This window comes from Lynx rufus, unplaced genomic scaffold (genome assembly GCF_022079265.1).
Source record: "Lynx rufus isolate CCGP_SWC_20201006 ecotype Redwood Valley unplaced genomic scaffold, mLynRuf1.p SCAF_1, whole genome shotgun sequence".
Classification (NCBI taxonomy): Eukaryota; Metazoa; Chordata; class Mammalia; order Carnivora; family Felidae; genus Lynx; species Lynx rufus.
In genome coordinates this window covers 75,821,561-75,839,232 of record NW_025814823.1, presented here as the reverse complement: position 1 = coordinate 75,839,232, position 17,672 = coordinate 75,821,561, and positions in this window count along the sequence as shown.

Genomic DNA, 17,672 nt, shown 5'->3' with positions numbered 1-17,672 from the left:
AGGCCTTCAAAATCAAATTAGTCTGACTCTCAAACGTATGGTCTTTATTTCTGGACTATGGTGTCTCTCATATACATTTTAAATCAACAACAGATATTTAACATAAGATTTTTTTTACCATGTTTTCGTATTTCACTGAAAATAGTGATGCATTTTAAGCACAAACCACACTTATGCACCCAGGAAGCATGCATAGATCCATATTTGTAGCAAAGATCTAGCACTGATCAAATGTGAGTGTTCACTTATGAGGTGAGGTACCTCACTGGCTCTCACACCCAAAAAGCTTAGCCTCAATGTGGCATGACCTTCAAGCTGAACCCAAGCCTCGAGCCAGCAGAACTAACCCATCTTTTCAGAACGTGCTTAGAGAATGTCTTTGAAAAACAGCCTGTTGTACGTTTCATAAGGGCCCTGAGAAAAATGGTATATTCAGATAAATTTGATATGCCTCTAAATATGGTAGATAAGAGTTTTAAAATAATGTTTTTAAAGGAATTTTTTTTCATTGAGTTTATCTTGCTGAAATTCTCAGAGACATGAATATATGAAAATTTGTGAAGAGTAGAAGACATGTTATGCTCTGAAATCAAATTAAATATCCTGACATGCCAACTCAGGTTTGACCATGTATATTTCTCACTGTTAAAGGTTTCATTTTTCTACTTCACTTCAGTAGTGATTGGTGTATGTTGATTTGGTTTCTTCTTGCTTAAGATCTTTGGACATGAAGCTGTCTGTCTCTGTAAGGATGTCCTCCCCTAACTAGAATGCCATTCTCTCACCTCTTCTTTGGCCCTTCTTCATTATCAGTGACTTGCCCCTCTTGTCATCTTCTTTGAGAACATTCTCTGACTTCTTCCACTCCTCACTTCATCCTAGTGAGAAACACTCCCGTGTGACCGCCAACATCACGCTTCAATTAAATACAAATTCTCATAGTTACCTATCTCTGTCCTCAAACTCACTGTGATTTGCTTGAAACCAGAGTCTGTTTTATTTTTTTAAACAGCTCTATTGAAGTAAAATTCATATACCGCATTTGAGTCAGTGTTGTTCGTGTTTTCCTATGATTGCACAATCAGCGCGATCTAATTTTAGGACCTTTTGTCCCCCATCAATAAACTCCACAACCATTTGCAGTCAGTCATCATCCTCACCCCACAACTTTCCAATCCCAAACAACGATCGTCTTTGCATTATCTGTAATTAGTAGAATGGTAGCTGCATAGCAAATTCTAAATAGATGTTTGTTTTAAAATACAAGAAGTGATATATTTAGGTGGTTTCCTAGAGCTGCACTAACAAAGGGGTCTTTTTCTCCTCTCTTCTCTTCCCTGCCACTTCCCACAGGTTCATCTGTTTTGTTTCTTAAATTCCACATATGAGTGAAATCAAATGATATTTGTCTTTCCTGATTGACTTACTTTGCTTAGCTTAATACATTCTAGCTGCATCCACATTGTTGTAAATGGAAAAATTTCATTGTTTTTGATAGCTGAGTAATATCCCAGCATGAGAGAGAGAGAGAGAGAGAGAGAGAGAGAGAGAGAGAGTGTGTGTGTACTCCACATCTTTGTCCATTCAGCAGTCAATGGATGGACATTTGGGTTTTTTCTACAGTTTGCTATAGTTTGGCTATTGTTGATAATGCTGCTATAAACACTGGAGTGCATGTGCCCCTTTGAATCTGTATTTTTGTATCTTTTAGGTAAGTACCTAATAATGCAATTGCTGGATAAGACATGGATAGACACTTTTCCAAAGAAGACATCCAAATGGCTAACAGACACATGAAAAGATGCTCAACATCACTCATCATCAGGGAAATACAAATCAAAACCACAATGAGCTCCCACCTCACTCCTGTCAGAATGGCTAAAATTAACAACACAAGAAACAACAGATGTTGGTGAAGATGTGGAGAAAGGGGAACCCTCTTGAACTGCTGGTGTGAATGCAAACTGCTGTAGCCACTCTGGAGAACAGCATGGAAGTTCCTTCAAAAAAACCTGAAACTAGAGTAAATTATTTCTAATGTAGCCTGCTGTGTTAGATGGAAATGAACTGATTGTATCTTAATCCTTTTTTCTTTTTATGTTTCTACTTCCCAACTCTGGTCTGCAAGTTCTCTTTGTTATATCTCTAGTGGAATTATAAGTGAAAAATTCTACCTATACACCCCATACCACACTTTTTCATCTAAGTAATGCTGCCTACTTGAATAGTTCAAATTGGAGCTACTACAAAAAGAAGAGTGGTAAAATTTGGTGACATATTTTGTATCTTTTTCGCTTTTCCACATGAAACTTTCTGGTGAAATTATGAAATTCTCTTTAGCCCAGGAATTATTCTGGTACCTGAAGAATAATTCTTGATTCACAAATTCTTGTTCCCAAAATAAAATCATTGATCAACAAAAGAAGAAATAATTTTCTTGGGAATTAGAGGAGGCATTGATTTGAAAACTATAAAATATCACTCAGCAGATATCAATAGCCAAGCCCAATAAGAAAGGTTGTTAGGAGTTAAGTGAAAAAAGGGCACTGATATAATTTTAAGGATATGAGTTTGGGACTAGACTTGTGGTTGCTGGATAACAAGAGAACCCAAAACTCTTGGAAGTTTGTGGAGAGGGGCAGCAAACAATAAAGGAACCAACAGAGAAAGTTCTTTGGGTCTGCATTTATTAAGTGTTTATGTAACCATAATCAGTTATAGGCAATTTACAGGCAAGCCTTTAGGACCAAGTCTCTAAAAGAACTAGCTTGAAAAAATGTTCAAATGCATGTCTAAGTGTGCCATTAATCTTGTGATGCTTAATCTGATCTACAAAAGAAACTCTTATCTGGATCAAAGGAGAAAGTCGAAATAAATCACAAGTAGATCTACTGTTATATTTTGTAATTTTCTTTTTATAATTAGTTTTTGATTTATAAGATGTTACTTCCTATTGGTTTTGAGAAACTTGAAACCTTGATAGCTTGATGTTTTTGATGGCCCGGTTCCTTCAAATATTTCTTTCACGTATTAACCATTTTTGCCTTTAATGTCTACAGAAACATGAAAGAAGAAGATGTCCTCTATTACAATATAATTGGTACAAACGTTTTAAAGATATATTTTGGTGAGAAGCATTGAATTCTGCTCTCCCATTTGACTATCGGATTCTGATATCTATCTAAATCTTCTGTCTGCAATTTTAGCACCGTTTTGTCTGAGGACTTGGTATTTTATATAAAAATACCAAAAAGCCTACATTTGTACCTTTTCTTCATCGTTTGGTTCCAGAGCTGAATTAAAATGGATGCTTTTTTAAAAAATATTAAATGCCTCCCTTTTCCTTATGGTTGAGGAACGGTTCTGGATCGTGTGGGGATTACATTTGTGAGTCATGTGAGTTATCTTCCTTAAGAATTCTTAATGGTCTAGCAGTTAAATAAAACAGAGATGTGAGCAAAAGAACCAAGGGGTTGAAAATTGAGTAGGGCCAGAACATTGGTGAGGCCATGCTGTTTTTCTAAGTTCAGATTACTTACAAAGTTACTATATAGATTCTTTCTCTCCAAGGGTTTTACTTTTCATAATTTGACCTGGATACTGAACAGAAAAATTACAGCAAGGAATAGCTATCTGAGTGTTTGTGTAAGTGGATTAATGAACTTAATACAGGCACAAAGTAAAGAACACTTAGGTATCCATTGACAAAAGGCATTCTTCCTGGATGTACAAACTTTTTAAGAGATTTATTTGTCTGCTTATTTTTTGATTATATTTTTTTTCTGCTTACTTTTCAAATAGAAGTTAAAGGTTTATAAGAATTTAAATTTGTGTCCCACCTCTAATTTCTAGGCCTATCATTCTTAGGTCAACTTGTGAAAAAAAAAATTATAGCTCACCTACTATTTGTTTTAAGGATACATACACATAATGGCTCTTTATCACTCTTATCAAATTTCAAACTTTTTTAGAAGCACAAAGGGACACTTATCAAAAAGATAACATTTCTTGGAAAGAGAATCTTGCTGAGAAATATGAGTCTATAAGGTATTTGTATGTGTATTTGTCTTTCTTTCTTTTTTCTAAACTGTAGGGTGCTCCTGTGAGTGCTATGGTAGAGATTTAAAATAATGAGAAACGAAAGATAAGAAAAGCCAAATGGTTTAAAGTTATTTTATCTCTGGAAGCGTCCCAATGACAGCCCAGCCCAACATTAAAACAATCTACATTGTGTAGCAGAACAGCTAAAATCAGTGTGGCCATCTGGAAACATTCCAAGCATTATGGATTGATGGCCAAAGACAATTCCCTTTTAACAACTGAGCACATTCACGCAAAACCCAAACTCAAAGTCTCTGGAAAAGAAAATGTTCATATTAAAAAAAGAAAAGAAAGAAAAAGGAAGAAAAGAAAAGAAGAGAAAAGAAAAAGAAAAGAAACAAGCCAGGAGGAGGATTCTTTAAATACAGGAAACACGAAAATAACTTAAAAGAGTAATGATGATGATAATGAGAATATTCAAATCACCACAAATTAGGTTCACTGTACCTAGCGTTATCTAGACCTACACTTGACCACTTGTTTTTGTTTTCATTTTTTATTTTTTGCACTACAGAAAAAGAGAGAAAAAAATTTCCGTATGGCGTATCACTATGCGTAAGAAGCTCAATAGTGTTAGAATCTAAAATAAAAATAAAAGAAAAACACTTGATAGCCTCCTATATCATTAAATCACTGACCCAAAGGGAGAAGAGGAGTACCACCAAACTCCTTTTTTTGGAATTCTGATTAGTTAATAAGAGTTCCATACTAATTAATCTTTAATTTTGTGTTTTTGAAAATGAAATGCAAGTGAAGGCAGCTAGATCATGTTTCAAGGTAGAATAATTAAATATTGATAGATATTTTCTTTCTGTGATTATCAGGAAGATAATTTTCCAAGTGGAAAATGCAAGATAGTTGTTGACAGGCGGTGTCTAAAACGCTCAAGTGAATCTGCATAACATGCTCACCGCCAACTTTGGCTTTGCTTCTAGCATCAATGCTTAAAACTATTTTTAAAGGCAATTAAAATTGTATAGGTGGCATAAATCCAGAGAGGAACATCTGTCCCTATTGATACACCAATTGTGCAGAAGATAGTCTCATGGTTATTTCCACTGTTCCATATTAACTATCTTTAAGAGATTTGGGAATAAATAAATCTACAGTATTTAAAATAGTGAAGGAAAGCTTTATCTCAAAAAGCACTTTGTAATATTTTGAAAATCATCAACTAACAATTGATCATGTATTAGATATAATTTGAAGAATCTAAGGGGTTTTTTGGCGGCGGTTATGATTTATTTTGTAATTACCATTAATTTGCATGAGCAAGTACCCACTTGTGAGTACAATTGCTTGATGCTCTATGAGGAAGCATCAGTGGGCGCAGCTCATGTATTACAGAGATCATGGCTGCTCTTAATTGTTGTCAATTCCATCTTTGGTATTTTGGTATCAAACCCTGTACAGAATTAGGGACAATAGCCTCTCAGGATGCGTGAATCAGATTCTTCCGTTGTCTGTGATACTTCTTTATTATGACCTAACAGTTACTGGTTTGCTACTTCAGTACCAAGATATAATTTATTACATGATGAATTTTGCTAAAAGGCAGTCTTGAATTGCCACAAATGTGGAATCTGTCCCCCAAATAACAACGCACCTTAACTTAGAGTCACAGTAAAATTTCATTCTGCCTTTAAAAAGTTGATTACACTTCCTGAACATACAAACGACCCTTGGTTTTGCTACTATCACAGGCATATCTTAATGATTCTGAATGGGATATTCCCGGTAGAGGAGCCTCAGGGCTTATTTTCAAAAAAGGCAAATTGGGACTTCTACAGATGTTTGTTCGGTTCCTAGTTCTGTGACTTATTTGAACTATGACAGACCTTATAATGATCCAGGTAAACTATCCAATTTGCATACCTGGAAATTGCTAATCATTGCGATTAAAAGAGAAAATCAATGCAAGAAGCTAGCACTGTGCCTGGCTCAACATAAGCAAAATATCTGGAAAAAAAAAAATGACGTGCCCTTCAATGGGATATTTTTTTTTTGGTACTTCCTTAATTTCTGGCCCTACATAACGCTCCAGGCTCATCCTGCTTATTCTTCTGCTCCAGTCCTAGAATCAGTCATTTCTCCAAATAGTCCTGGAACTTGTTATTGGAAAATGACATTAGAATCCAAGATCTGATGGGTTCTTTGCTACTAGGATATCATCTCTTTCCTCACTCTCAGTTCAGACTAACCCATGCATGTACACATGTCTATACATATTTCTGTGTGGAACCATCTGTATCTGTATTTAACAAAACACGAGTTAACACTGACTTCTCCAGTGATCCATATGGACAATTCTAGGCTCTCACCCCCCTCGCTTATCTGCATATTCCCCAGTAGTGAGGAGCCTGGCTCTCGTCATCCAGTGTTCATTCATTTCTTTACTTTATTGTTCAACTTCAGGGCACACGGATAGTTACGAGAATTGTTAAGCCATATCCTAATGGGATAAACTTCATCAACCAGAGCACAAAGGTTACTAGCAACCCCTTCAACCTTCAGTCTTATAGCTGCTACTCATTTGAAAAGTTAACACCGGTCAGTAGTCCCTTCCTCCTACTTCCTTCAGGGAGCTTTTCATGTGTTTATAATACAGTTGAATTTTTGCCACAGTCTGCTTTTCTTCCTGAGATTCCAGGGGATCCTAAGTAACTTTTTTTAAATTCAGAATAGATTTTCATGTATTGAAACTCTCTATTTGTGCTGTCAAGTTCTACAGGTTTGAAAAATGCGTAATGCCAGGTGTCCATCATTATAGTTTTTTTTTAATTTTTTAACATGTATTTATTTATTTGAAAGACAGAGAGAGACAGAACGTGAGCAGGGGAGGGGCAGAGAGAGAGGGAGACACAGAATCCGAAGCAGGTTCCAGGCTCTGAGCCATCAGCTTAGGGCCAGACGCGGGACTCAAACCCATGAACCATGAGATCATGACCTGAGCTGAAGTCAGACACTTAACCAACAGAGCCACCCAAGTGCCCCCATCATTACAGTTTTATATGGAAAGTTTTAAGACCTTAAAAATCCCCTGTACCTTACTTATTCATCGCCTTGCCCCACCCTGGCAACCACCAATCATTTTACTGCCTCTGTAGTTTACATTTTCCATAATGTAACCGGAATCACATAATACGCAGCTTTTTCATACTGGCTTTGTAACTTAACAACATCCATTTGACTTTCTTCTATGTCTTTTTTTTAATTATTTATTTATTTTGAAAGAGAGAAAGCAAGTGCCAATGGGGGAGGGGTAGAAGGAGAGGGAGAGAGGGAGAATCCCAAATGGGCTCTGCCTTGTCATTGCGAAGGCCAATGAGGGGTATGAACCCACAAACGATGATATCATGACCTGAGCCGAGACCAAGAGACAGAGGCTTAACCCCCTGAGCCACCCAGGCACCCCTTCTCTATGTCTTTTTGTTGTTTGATGATTCATTTCTTTCCATCACTAGTAATGCTTCATTATATAAATGTACTACAAGTTACCTATCCATTCACCTATTAAAGGCTATCTTGGTTGCCTCATTTGGGGCAATATGAATAAAGCTGATGTAAATACTCGTGTGCAAGCTTTTACAGATACAAGCTTTGAATTTAATTGGGGAACTACTTTGGAACACAACTGTCACATTGGATGGTAAGATTAGGCTTAACTGTGAGAAACTACCATACTGTCTTCCAAAGTGACTGCACTATTTTATGTTCCCATCTGCCATGAATGAGAGTTCTTGTTGTTCTACATCCTAATTAGCATTTTGGCATTGTCAGTTTTTTGGACTTTAGCTATTCTAGTAGGTATATAGTGGTATCTCGTTATGGTTTCAGTGTGCGATTCCTTGAAGACAAATTAGGTCAAACGTCTTTCATGTGCTTATTGAACAACCTGTGCATCTTCTTTGGTGAGACATCTGTTCCGAACCATTGCCCAGTTTCTAGTTAAGATTTCTTTTTTTTGTGTGTTTTTATTTGTATATTTGGAATACAACTCCTTTACCAAATATGTGGTTTGAAAATACGGTCCCCTAGCTTGTGACTTGACTTTGCATTGTTTTAAGAGTATCTTTTGCCGATAAATGTTTGTAATTATAATGAAGTGCAACTTTTTTTTTCTTAGATGGTGCTTTTGGTGCTGTAACTAAATACTCCTGTCACCAAACCCAATGTCATCCAGATTTTCTCCAATGTTTTTGTCTAGAAGTTTTGCAGTTCTGTTATATACATGTATCTATTTATCTGTCAGTATCTATCATCTGTCTATCTATCTATCTATGATCCCTTTTGAGTTAATTTTTGTGTAGCTGTAAGATCTGCGTCTAGTTTTTTTTTGTTTTGTTTTGTTTTGGTTTGGTTTTTACACATGGCCATCCAATGGTTCCGGTATCCTTTGATGAACAGACTATCCTTCTTTTAGTACATTCCTTTTGCACATTTGTCAAAGATCTGTTGATTATATTTTTGAAGTCTATTACAGGGCTTCTACAGAGTTCCACTGATATATTAGTATGTGCTTTTCTGATGCCATTTGTCTTGATTACCGTCCTTTTATAGTAAGTCTTGATATTGGGTGGTGCCCATCCTACAAATTCATCTCGTTCAATACTGTATTGGCTATTTTTGGTTGCTTGCCTTCTCATTTAAATGTAAGAATAAGTTTGTTGATATCCACAAAGTAGTTTGCTAGGATTTTGTTTGGAATGGTAATGTCTCTATATATCAATCAGGGAAGAATTAATGTTGTAATATTGACTTTTCCAATCCCCAAACTTGAAATATCTCTCCATATATTTAGATCTTCTTTGTTTTCTTTCATCAGGGTTTCTGAATGTATAGCATAATATTTCATTAGATTTGCACTTGGGTATTTCATATTTCAGTGCTATTGTAAAGAACATTGTGTTTTTAACTTGAAATTACTTTTTTTCATTGCTGATATATAGGAAAACAATTGACTTTTATATATTGATGTTGCGTCTGATGACCTTACTATCATCAGTTATCATGTACTGATCTTTTCATTTGCTTTTTTTCCTTGTATTTTCTATATGGAAAACCATGGCATGTACAGAATGAGACATTTTAATTTCTTCATTTTCAATTTGAAAAACATTTATTTTCTTTTCTCTCATTGCATTAGCTATAATGCAGTTTACCATTGAGAAGACGGTAAGGTGTAGGAGGTAGGAGAAATATTCTGTCATCTTATGATTAAAGGTCACTGTTGTAGTACTCCTGTGAGCCTTGTCTGTGAACTTCAGAACCATGTTACCTTTTTCCTGCACCTTGGTTGAGGCAGGGACACTAGCTTGTTCTGTAGTTGGGTAGTTCTCTACCTCAGGTAGGATAATCCCTTGGACTTATTTCAAAATTATCTCCTGTCCCTCACCTTCTCCTCCTCTTTCTCTCCTCGTACCCACAACCTTGGATAGGAAACTAAGATTTTTGTTTGTTTGTTTGTTTGTTTGTTTGTTTGTTTTTCTTTTCCTCTGGGCTCTTCTCCATGAGAAACCCGTAAGATTCCTGGAGATAAATCGCAGGAGAATGTGGACCCTTCTCTAAATCATCAACCTCCAGAATTTTCTCACTCTCATGCCAATCCATACCCCAATTCCAGCAATTCATCCAGGTTTTCATGCAAACATTCTTCGATATTTATGGCTTCAGTGATTTCTGGTGCAGGTGAGCTGATCAAGGGTGTAATTCCTATATTTGTCTGGTGACCATCCTTCATTTCAGAATTTCAATTTAATGGGTAGTGCATGAATTTGACAATCCGTAATTTCCAGGTATGTGGATTAAATGTTTCAGTTCTCGAAAATTTTCATCAAAACTCAAGACTAATCATTTTATGCTCTGAATAGGATGCATGTTTTGCAAATTTCTGTTCTTTCGTTCGTAACGAAATTTTCATGACAGAGATCAGAGGAAAGATACTGTAGAAATGAAGCTTCATAGAAAACTGAAAAGTAAAGAGTAAAATAAGCTGTAGTATTACATTTTCGTACAAAGCTGAAGTAAAGAGAAAATAGTCACAGTCAACTATCCTTGGCAGGAAATTTTACCCGTTAAAGGATGGTGAGATTTGAAAAATACCACCATGGAAGGGGATTATCCTATCTGGGAAGGGAATTACCCAACTACAGAACACTCTAGTATTCCTGCCTCAACCATGGTGTCAGGAAGAAGACAGACAATAATGAAATTCACATTAATAGAATTCCTCTCTCCCATGTCCTCATTTGTCTCACAGACCCCAGAAATGGGAGCAGTGTTTTCCTTTTCCAGGTTAGGAGCTAAGGATTACAGAACCTTGATAGGTTTTCCTTGGGCCAGAGAGATTTTTGTGTCCGAACCAGGAGCCAAATCAGGATGTGGACCCAGATCTCTCCTCAGAGCCCAATGCTTGGGTCCTTTGTCTTTCTAAAAGAGTTGGATACTTCCCTTTGATTTGTTTGACAGAAAAAAAAAAAAAAGTTCTCTAACTGCAAAGCCTTGGGTGATTGACTTGACACCTTCTGATTTAAATTGGGTATAAAATAAGAAGGTTGAAAGATTCAAGCTCATTTGAATTTTCTGTGTTCAGACACAAGTGACCTTTATGAAAGTGGTTTTTATTAAAGGTGTGTTGGTCTTCTTTATACTTGTTTTCTTAGAAAAGGGACAAAACAGGGGCGCCTGGGTGGCGCAGTCGGTTAAGCGTCCGACTTCAGCCAGGTCACGATCTCGCGGTCCGTGAGTTCGAGCCCCGCGTCTGGCTCTGGGCTGATGGCTCGGAGCCTGGAGCCTGTTTCCGATTCTGTGTCTCCCTCTCTCTCTGCCCCTCCCCCGTTCATGCTCTGTCTCTCTCTGTCCCAAAAAGAAATAAACGTTGAAAAAAAAAAAAAAAAAAGAAAAGGGACAAAACAAGTGATACGCTTTAATGAGTAGATGCTCATTACATGCTTCTTCAGAGAAGCAACTGAATTTATCCCGATCAATATATTTTTATAGTAGTGCCTTTTCAATATGAATGCATCTATAAACCACTTGGAAATCTTGTTGAAACGCATTCTCTGACTTTGTTTATCTGGCAAGGTGCCTGTGATTCTTCCTTTCTAACCAGCTCCAAGGTGAGGCTGACGCTCTCTGTCTAGGGACCACGCTGATAGAGCAAGGGTCTAGACTCCTGGAACGACTTGACGGTGCTCTCAGAGGCACCGGGTGCTTTACGTATCCTTACTTATTGGGCATATTTTCAGAAATTAATTTCTAAATAGAGAATTGGTTTTGACACTGGCTGCACATTTTTAGCTAACCACAGGCATTCAAGAAATACAAGATGCTCTGCAGTTGTGGTATCAATCCTAGCATAGTCATGTGGCTAAGGAATTGCGGCAGTAATATATCCAGTTTGTTTCCAGAAGCTGCGAATACTCTCTTTTCTGTTGCATGGTGTCTTGAGGGCAGCTAACTTTTATTAAACATCTACTTTTGGTAAGGAATTACATAGCATACTATGTGTACACAGAAGTGTAAGAAGGTCTCCGTAATTTTGTATGCTTACAAAACACGCATTCTTCTTGCCTTTTTAACTTTGGATTAATTTTTTAAGCTATAAAATATTTCAAACGTATTGAAAAGCAGAGACCTTAGTGGCAAGCACATGTTAATTAATATTTTGTCATTGTTACTTTCGGTCTCCCTCTTTCCTTTGAATGCAGCTGTTAATATTCATTAAAACAAGACCCTTCTGGGGTGTCTGGGTGGCTCAGTCCGTTGAGGATCCAAATCTTGATTTTGGCTCAAGTCGCGATCCCAGGATCTGATGATCTGCACTGGGCATGGAGCCTGATTGAGATTGTCTCTCTGTGCTCCTCTGCCCCTCTCCCCCACTCGTCCTCTCTCTCTTTCTCTAAAAACAAAAGCAAACACACAAAGAAAACAAGACCGTTCTTCTCTCTTGGCTCAGTGAGATAGCTCTTCTTTTCTATCACACTCCTGGATTATTTTATATTTTTTGAGATATCTATATGTCTCTCTCTCTCTCTCTCTCTCTCTCTCTATATATATATATATGTATCTATATGTATCTATATGTATATATGTGTATATAGACAGACAGATATATCTCAATATAGATCTTTCTATGGATAAGAGATAGGGTGATGCAGAAATAGAGAAATAATAGATAGCATTCTTTCTACTTTTTAAAAAATTAACACAAATCATGATTATATGGATTTTTTTTATCTTGCTCATGTGAAAGACTTTGAAACGTATAGTTAGGCAATGTTTTTATGCAACTGATTATCATTCCACTGTTCAAACACAATTAATTATTCCCATAATATTAGAGAAGTTGTTGCTATATTCCTACTGCAAACAATGATACAACAAACATGGTAGGGAAAACGCCCTTGAGCACATGGGGGGTGTCAGGGGGTAACAGTTCCTAAGTGTTGCCAATACTCTGAGTTATCAGACTTGTGCAGATTTGATCAACTTGATAGTTATGAGATATTTTAGCACACATTTCCTCTGTTTACTTCTGTAAATAATAAACTTGCATATCCTTTTCTTATTAAGCTTTTAAATCTAAGAATTTCTTGTTCATATCTTTTGACCATTTTTATGAATTTCTTTTACTTCTGCACAGTGGTTAACTGTTTATATATTCAGGGTACTAATCCTTTTCAGTTAAATGTCTTGAGAATATCATCTCACATTTGTGGATGATCTTTTAATTTAGTGCACTTGTTTATTTTCATGCAGAAAATTAACTAGCATTTTCTTTATTTCCCCCAACCTCGTTGACGATCCCATCTAAAATATTTTTTAAAGTCTCAAAAAGAGTTAAATCTTGCTGTTTGTAATGACATGGATGGAGCTAGAATGTTCTATGCTAAACAAAATAAGTCAATCAGAGAAAGACAAATGCCATATGATTTCACTCATGTGGAATTTAAGAAACAAAACAGATGAACATATGGGAAGTGGGGGGGGGGAAGAGGAGAGAGAGAAATAGAGCACAAGACACTCTTAAGGATACAGCTTCAACTGAGGGTTGATGGAAGGAGGTGGGTGGGAGATGGGCTAGATGGGTGATGGGTACTAAGGAGGGCACTTGTGATGAGCTCCGGGTGTTGTACGTAGTGATGAACCGCTGAATTCTGCTCCTGAAACCAATATTGCACTGTAGGTTAACTAAAATTTAAATAAAAAAGAAACATAAATAAAAATTCTTTCTAGAACTCTATTTTTTTTAACTTTTGCATTTCTATCTTTCAAACTAGTAGATGACATTTTGTTTAGACTATTCAGTTGGATGTATTTTTTTTAAATATGGATAAACATTACGTCCAACACCATTTATTGTTCTTCAAATCTGTTTTGGCCATCCTTGGACTTTCTTCCTCCATAAGAAGATAAGATCCATTTTCTCAAGCTTACCAGACAGGGACTTGAAGTTGTCCTTAAATTTGCATGGAATAATTAGCCTGCTTTGAGAAGAGAAATGTTTTGAATAATATATTTCTATCCCCAAGAACTATGTCTAAACATGTAAGTCCTCTGATAAATTCTTGTAAGTGTACCTATTGAAAACCAACAAATATTTTAAGAATTTCCCCCCTCAGAAATGGAACGGAGTTTGATGGTACTCTCATTTGAGTTGTATATTTGCATGTTTCTTAGTTTTAGGAACACTGTTGTTTGTTGAATCTCATATTCTCATTTGGATAGTGGTTTTGTAACAGTTTATTTTTTTTCTTTGCATATGTTTATTCATTTACTGACTTATATTTTGTCCCACTCTCTTTCAAATGTAGTGTTGTGCATAAGTAGTAATCGTGTTGATCTTTCTCTGTTCCATGATTGCCAGAACTGTTTCTTAAATTTCACCATTAGATATTATTTTGGATAGATTTTTAATAGTTCCCTTTTAACAAATAAAGGAAGCTATCTTCTATCCTTATTTTCCAGGTCCGTTGTTGTAGTTTCATTTACTGGCAGCTGATTTAATCACATTAGCATCTATAGAAATGATCACATTACCTTTCCCCTCTTATCTGTTAATATGATATGAAGAATTTCATGTATGTTTTATCTGATGTGAATGACACCATTTTGGCTATTCTTAGGTGAGTCTGGCTCATTGATGACATATCATTCGCTTTCACAATTTTGGTAAGAGTGCTGGGATGCTGATATTTAACATTTTTTATGGATTTTCTTAATTGTGATTTGCCTATAATGTGCCTTTCTCAATCTAGCCTTGCCTGGTTTTGCTATCAAAGCCATAGTAGCTTCATCAGTTGCATTTGGAAACTCTCATTTTTCAGTCCTCTGGAACAGTTTGTATAACTCAGGGATTACATGTTCTTTTAAGGTTTTATAGATCTTGGTTATAAAACTGTCTGGGCCTGGTGTTATTTTGCACGTGGGAGGTGGGTGGGGAGGAGGGTAAATGTTAATCTACAGCCTTTATAGCTTTAATTTCACAAATGGCTCGTTAAGTCTTATATTTCATTTTGAGTGAGTTTTAATAATATTTCCTTTTTGAAAATGTCTATTTTATGTGTGTTGGAAAGTTATCTATATAACCATTTTGTTTCTTAAGCAATCGAATCCATTATTCCACATTACTTCGATTCGTGATTTGTGTGTGTGTATGTGTGTGTGTTTTCTTTATATCTTCTGGGTTCATCATACCAGAGTTTCAGCCATGGGATTTGTCTTTCTAAAAACTCAGATATAAAGAAACATTTTCTGTGGATTCTCTTTTCTATTTCATTAATTGCTAGACATTGTATTGATGAGCCACTTACTTCAATATTTCTTGAGCTCACTCTTTTATTCTTTTTCTAACTCTTTGAATTAAATATTCATCACGGAATTCTCAGCCTTCTATTTTTTTTTTTTTTAGTGTGTATTTATTTTTGAGAGAGAGAAAGAGACAGATCGCGAACAGAAGAGGGGGGTCAGAGAGAGAAGGAGACACAGAATCCAAAGCAGGCTCCAGGCTCTGAGCTGTCAGTAGGGTGCCTGCTGCAGCTCAAATTCACAAGCCATGAGATCATAATCTGGGCTGAAGTCAGTTGCTTAACTGACTGAGCCACCCAGGTGCTCCTAACCCAGGAATTATTTAAATGTGTGTGTATTTTATTTTCCAAAGTATGAAGCTTTGGGGATGTTTTAAAATATGAATCCCCAATTTAACGTATGTACGTGGTATAGCTATCTTTGTATTTGTTGAGACTTTTTCTCTGTCCTATGTTGGTAATTGGAAATATTCTTTGTACACTTCAAAATTACAGATATTTCAAAATCATAGCTATTGTCTGATTTGAGATGCTTCTTCCTCTCTGTCTCTACCTCTTGCATCAATCTTGTTATTTGCGATTTTACTCTATTTCTTTTCAGATCTATCACTTATGTCATGATTTCTTGAGAAAGAATTGTTATAAATAAGGGATGCTAACATTTCTAATTATTTTGTACATTGGTTGATTTTTTAGTAATTTTATCAAATTTATATTATATATTGTTTTCTTTTTACATTCGCATAGGTATAGGATATTAAATCTCAGGTTTATTGGTTATTCATATTCTTTTTATCATTCTGCAATAATGTGTTTTGTCTCTAATTATGTTTATTAAAGTCTACTTTGTAGGCAATTAATATTGTTATTCCAGCTTTCTTTCATTTTTATTTGAGTTTTTCTATAATTTACTCTCTATCTACACCAGCATGTTTCACCTATTTTCTGTAACTCATACATAATTAAATATATTTTTAAATTTAATGTGAGAATTTGACAGTCATGTGGCCTATAGCCCAATGGTTAAAAGCAAGGGTACTCCAATGCCTTCCAAGAATTTCTTTTGTCTTTAGTGCCCCAATGCTTTCATGATGTACTTAGGCATATTTTATTTAAAAATTTTTTTTTCCGTTTATTTATTTTTTGAGAGATGTAGAGAGACAGAGCACAAGTTGGGGAGGGGCAGAGAGAGAAGGAGACACAGAATCCGAAGCAGGCTCCAGGCTCTGGGCTGTCAGCACAGAACCCGATGCGGGGCTCGAACTCACAAACTGTGAGATCATGACCTGAGCCGAAGTCAGACGCTTAACTGACTGGGCCTCCCAGGCGCCCCAGGCATATTTTATTTTATTTCTGGTTGAAATTGATTGCATTTTTCCAATATCAAGATTTCTGTCTTTTCGTCAGTTCTTTCATTCTTTTGATATTGCCTTTCTCCGTTGATTTTGTTCTATCCTCTTGGAATTTAAAGTTTTCATATATGTCACGGTCTCATTAAATACTATATCCGTCCCTTAAATAGAATTTCCAACTGTCTACCTCTTTACTGGTTTTTAGCGTACGGCATGATATCCTCAAGTATATCATTTAATTTCCCAATTTTCTCTTTAACATATCTAATCTACTGTTTCAGCCATGCATTAAAATTTAATTTGGATAATCATATATTGTTTCCAAAACCTAAACTCGATCCTTTTCCAAGTACGCTCTACTGTCTCTCCTTTTGGCATCTTTTAATTCTTTTCGTCTCACACCTTTTTGAGCGTACTGATTTTGTTACTCTTTTGTTTTTTTCTGTTACCTCAACTTTTGTGTGATAATCCTCCATGTTTTTGTATCTGCTCCTTTCCACCTGGTGGGAAATTTCTTCCTGTTAGTTATGATTTCTTCCTTCCCTCACTTATTGACTTATTTCTACTATGAGAAACTAGGTGTTTGAGGTATTTCTACAAGTTGGTCTTGAGTGCGTCCCCACTGCTCGTGCTAGGTCGTCACTGTCTGAGGACCAATTTTTACGTTCAAAGTTTGGCTTGGGCGTTTACTCAGCTGGCCTGTAATGAAAAATCAAATAAATATCATGCAAGGTACAAGCATGAGGTTTGAGTTTCTCTAGGAAAATACACTTATCCTCAGCCCCCAAATCAAGACAGAAATAGTCTTCCAGCCATATCATCTCCCCATGTCAGCTTTTGGGCATCTTCTCAGCTTCTCACTGAGATTATTACACTGCAAAAATCAAGGCTTTGCTTCCTGAGTTTCAGTCCCTTCCAGTATATGGGGCAGAGAGACCCATCTCCTTTCTCAAGGCTCTCCTTGCCATTTTAGGGTCCAGATGACCCAGGGTAACACATCCTGTTTCCTGGTCGCCTGCTTCCTCCTACCTTAGAGCCCTTGTGGCTATTGCTGACTATTTTGGAGCTACCTCGTAATATTTTAAAAGCTATCTTTAATCCAGAGTCTTAAGTAATTTGTAGAAAGATTTTCCTGCGATCCTTGTTCTTTATTTTATTGGAATCAGAAGTCTCCCTGTCTTCTGTTTTTCCCTACCAAAAAGATCCATGAAATTATGAATCAATTACTTCTATTTAACCCAATTAAGTTAGATTTGGTCTCATCAAAACCTCCAATCTGCTTAGCTTTTTAGATGCTGCTTTGTTTTCAACTTCAAGCCATCTATCAGGCCCTTTCTGGTTTTTTGGTGTCTTTTCAATTCACTTAAGCACCATGAACGATGACATCAAAATTCTCTTGCTGGTGTTCACA